The sequence below is a fragment of the Brassica napus genome, chromosome C9 (genome assembly GCF_020379485.1).
Source record: "Brassica napus cultivar Da-Ae chromosome C9, Da-Ae, whole genome shotgun sequence".
Lineage (NCBI taxonomy): Eukaryota > Viridiplantae > Streptophyta > Magnoliopsida > Brassicales > Brassicaceae > Brassica > Brassica napus.
In genome coordinates this window covers 8,076,197-8,081,345 of record NC_063452.1, presented here as the reverse complement: position 1 = coordinate 8,081,345, position 5,149 = coordinate 8,076,197, and the positions used below count along the sequence as shown (strand labels likewise).

General features: G+C 34.9%; 1 long non-coding RNA gene across 1 annotated transcript; it reads left to right on the top strand.

Moving 5' to 3' along the window:
• Positions 1-4,113, top strand: LOC125593047. The gene is made up of 5 exons (XR_007328970.1): positions 1-1,216; positions 1,350-1,415; positions 1,601-1,675; positions 1,764-2,191; positions 2,257-4,113. It is a non-coding gene; the product is annotated as an uncharacterized LOC125593047 (long non-coding RNA).
• The last annotated feature ends 1,036 nt before the right edge of the window (positions 4,114-5,149 follow it).

Sequence of the window (5,149 nt, the reverse complement as noted above, 5' to 3'; positions counted from 1 at the left end):
ATTACATGAAACATACAATACATCAAACATGTTGTTAATAAAAACTTTTAATAGAAACAGCAGTAACACGATGCTTCCTAACACATTCGTAGGATAGCTGATTCGCTAGCTTTCCTCCACTTCGTTCTTGGTCTTGTAAGATCTTTGTTGTGGCTCGCAATCAATTTTTATTTATTGAAAATAAAAAAAAATAACGGCAATAACCTCTTGTCAAAATAAAATAAGAGCAATTTAGGTGAGTATACAAAAATGGAATAATAATTAGGTACATGTTATTTTTCAAAAGTATTTGCAGAATCATGCAAGGAGGATGTGTGAAATTACATAAAACTCCACAACAACATATACAATACCAAAAGCAGGATATACTCAATGGTGAAGCTGCCACATCAGAATAAAAAATCAACCAATAAAGAAGTTCTTTTTTGCCAGTTCAGCTCAGCTGAACTGGAAATGGTATTTCGAGTGGGCTCTGTAAAAAATATAATCCAGTCCATTCCCAGCCCAAAACTATCTCCTGTCAAGTTTCACGGTTCTCTCCCCCTCAACTCTTCCACCTCGTCTTCTCCAACCTATGATTTCTTGCGTTACCTAAAATCACTCCTGATGATCAATGATAATCTTTAAACTTACAATTGGCCTTTGTTAATAGATTGGAAGATTCGTACGGTAATTCTCCTCTTTCTTCCCTATGCTTTTGTACGTTTATGTTTCTGTGTAGATGTCTCTTTGGAAATAGATGTTTTTTGTTGTCTGAACGTATTTGATTCTTGGCAGAGATTTTTGTTATGTTCTTTCTGAGATTTATTATTACTGAGAAAATAAGGCTGTGTGAGCTCTTTCTGTAAGGGATTGAGAGAGGAGATAATGCAGTGGAAACACTAATATGTTGTGTAATTTAGAACACTAAATCAGTTGTAGTCTATGCTTGGTGGTGATGTTCTGTCGTGGTTTCCTTTGGTTTCTCAGTTATTGTTTCTAATTCAGGAACTGGATTCCCATCCATAAGGGGGCTTCGAGGTCACAAGGCCCGTTATCTTCGAGGTTAGCCAAAATGATGATTGATTACGTATAGGTGTTGACACAATAGGTTCCATTCTGACTAATCTGAATCTAGCCAAAATGATGATTAATACAAACGTCGTTTATTTTTTATTTTTCAGATGTTTCCTGGTGGGCAAATGACAAAGATGCAGAACTGTTACGTCTTGGCTATGTAATTCTATTCATCCTTAGTTTCTTTTTTTCCCTCAAAATTTTCATTTTTACACCTCTGCTGTTTAAAAGAGATCCAGGAGGTCGAGTTCTGTTTGCTTCAAGCTAATGAATGTTTACTTGCTTTAGTGCAGGTCAAGCCTGAAGTAGTTAGTTGGTCGCCTCGAATTATTGTGCTTCATAACTTTCTAAGCTCAGAGGTTAGTGTTTAATTCATTGTGTTAAACTTGGTGGGGATGTGTTCACTAATTATAAAATGATCTGTTACTTTTATCATATTTCCAGAGTAGCATATTACTAAGTATCCTTAACTTTTTTTTTTATCCTTATTTGTCTTGCCTTTAAACAAATTTGCTTTTGTTCTCCTAATTTGTATGATCGGCAGGAATGTGAATACTTAAAAGCAATCGCCCGACCTCGCCTTCAGGTTTCCACTGTTGTTGATATAAAAACTGGAAAGGTATTTGCCAAATTCTGGACGCTACAACAAATGCTATAGTTTATGACTTGGAGACTTATTCTCTTATTATTGCTTTCCTCTTGCTTAGGGAGTTAAAAGTGACGTGAGGACAAACTCTGGAGTAATGGAGACTGGCACCGAGTAAGCAAAGAGAGGTTCCAGAGCAGGTACCTAAAAACTAATTTTGTTTTACCTCTCTTCAAATTTTAGAATTGTTTCTCTTCAATGATTTAACCTTTAAAACATTTTTTTTGATGATTTTCAGATTCTTGATCGTTACAACACAAGAGATGATCTTAGGAAGATAGATCACTTAGCAATCGATAAGTACGCACTGCGTGGACTGAGGTCATTAGCTGTTGCAAGACAGACTGTACCTGAGAAAACAAAAAAAAAATGCTCTGGTGATCCATGGGAATTCGTTGGTGGGTTGCCTTTGTTTGATCCTCCACGACATGATAGTGCATACACCATTAGAAGAGCTTCAGACCTCGGTGTCAACATCAGTGATTACTGGTAAATATCTATGGATACTAATCTTTGACTTTAACATTCCTTATGTTGTATTGGTTTTATTATAGGTGATCAACTTGCTATTTCCAGTGAGACTCGACTTAAGCTCGGTATGGGATCAAACATGTATCCATACCATCAGCTTCTCTACTTGGATAAGAAAGCCATCCGAGAGAGTTTAGGCAACCAAGTGATGTTTTTCTAATCTCTTGATTCCAAGTAAGTTTTAAGTATTTATACAAATTCTTGAAAGCAAACCCCTCAGACAAAGTTATCCTAATATTTTAAAATTGTTCACTGCAGACTCTGAGCCATAACATTCAGCAAGAATACATAGAAGTTGTAGAGAGTTGTGTGTTTACAAGTTTTGAATAGTGAATATGTCTAACAACTCAACAGTTCCCAGTAATGATATCTGATATAAACTTTTTGATATTTTTGGGTGTTTTGTTACTTCTTGACAATGATAGTTAGTCTCAACTAGCAGATGAAGAAGAAAGGACTTAAAATTCTGCTTTTCTCAGTTTAAATTTATTAATTCGGTATTAGTATAGGGTCCATGATGATCCTTTCCTGTGTGTAGAGGGTGGATAAATTGATTGAAACTGGAGACAGTGAGCATATTTTTCAGAAAGCAATCATGTAGTAAGGAAGAGGGCAGGCTATTCAGGTTTCGACAATACGTGTGGTTCAAGTTAGTTTTTTTCTGCCTTCGTGCATGCAGGTAATAAATATTGGATACACTAGCTGAGGTTCAAGAACGACATGGCGCTTTCAGAGGCTTAGAGAAGAAACTCCTCTACATTGTAGTTATAAGAAAAATGATGAATTTGAAGGTGTCAAACAAAATGCTGATTAAAGAATGCATTTGAGATCAGTAAGAGGTTCTTCCCATTCCACTTTTTCCTCCGGGCAGAATATTTTTTGTTATTAAAGCTTTTTTTCATGTGGTCAGTTTAGGTGCTATGGATCGGAAGAGGTGGAAAAGCCTCAAAGCCAGACGAAAGGTAACTCTGTATGTATATATATTCTTGAAAAACCTTGAACTGTTTGCATGGAGCTCTATTGTTCAATGAACATTAGTATCTAAAGAGTTTATTTGTGCATCTGTATATTAGTCGTTCCCACGAACTAACATTTTATATCGAGTCAATCTCTTGCCAAAGGTTTTTCTACCAACTTTACAGAATTAGCCATTCAAATAGGACATAAACAAGTGATGATTTTTTTTGTTTCTGAAAGGAATGGTCTATTACTTTTTTTAGGAATGGTCTATTACCTTTAGGGGGACAAGGCAAATGTCACGAGCGCGTTTCACCGAAATTCACAAGTACTGCTAGACTGAGCCCTTTACCTTTTAATTTAAGGGTAAATATATCTGAAATATTCAGAATTTATATTGATCAATTTCTTAATTCCTACATATATATTCTCTGTTGCAGTTTTTTTACCATTTGAGATTTTTCTTTGTTGGGAATATATTTAACTTTAAGCTTATGTTGTGAAGATTACTCGCACGATATACTTATGGCCTTAATATGCAGCATTTTGTTTCCACCAAGATGCGAGTCTATATTGGCAGTAGAGAGATCAGGAAGAGAGTCATACATTGGCACTAGAGAGGAATAAGAAAACGAGTTGGTGGACGCTAAAAGAGATTGCCATGTTGTACATGAAGTCTATTTTCATGAAATATGACAATAACAGGAGGGGTGTCCTTTGGATTTGGGATTTTGGAGGAGTACACAGCAAATGAGAAAGTATGGCGTTTTTTCTTTGAATATTTATCAAATGGTGTGAACACTTAGCTTGATTCTTTTGCCACCTAATATATGCTACGTATGACCTTCCTTCTTTAAGTTTGTCATGTAAGTTGTGTAACAAACACTAGCCATAAGCCTAACTAAAAATTTTCTATAGGAAAATGTATTTTTATATTTTCCTATATTGTGTGGGTGGAAAGAAGTAATTCGGTATTTGTTTGAGTTTTTGTTTTTTCAAAACGCAGGATTTTTTTTTGGTCAATAACATTTTATTTAATGAACTTTTTACATAATTTATGCATTTAATAATTTGTGTTATAATATGTTTGGTGGAAATACTGAGGTGAAGAGAAAGATCAAGAAATCTGTTGGTGCCGTATGTTTAACCAAATTTTTCTCTTCCTTTGACCAGAAAAGAATATTGAGCATATTTCATAAGAATCTTTTTTTTTAAGCGATACCTATGGGCTATGGGGGTTTGATGTAATGCCTGCAGTGCGAAGACTGCATTCATCCATCATCTTCTTAAACTAAACTGATATCATTTGGTGCGATAGAAGCACCTTTTTCTTGGGCTTCTTTAGCAGTAGTATATTCTTCTAGCTTCATACAAGCAGTGCTGCAAATACAGAATAGTGTACGAAGATATATCACGCTTCAACCCAAATTTAAATATATCATCAAAGTGTCATCATATTAAATACAGAGAGACAATGACAATATCATACCCCTTTCGGAGGTTAGCTCTTGCCAATGTGGGATCTAATTTGATGGCTTTCTTATCCGCAAAAGTTTCTGCTCATGGAGAACAACAATTAAGAAATTCAGACGAACCCCTCTAGGTGACAACGTTTAATCTGCTTTCGATTAAAATCGAATCTTACCATATAAGAAGCAAAACCTATGCAAAATATGAGTTTGATAGTGGCAGAGGGAAGAGATAGACATGTGGGGTTAGTAAACAGCCCAGCCAAACTTGGAGAAACCGAAGGCAACGATAACCTAAAGCCTGAACAATTTAATTATAAATCAGTTTATTAAAATTTTATAGTTTACTTATTATAAGACATTTGAACATTTAACTAAAGAAAAAACATAAAAAAACTCTGAAAGTATTACCTATTTACAATTTAAACCCTCAAATTTTTTGGCTAGCGCTTTTGACTTTCAGATTGACATTTATATCATTAAAACTTTC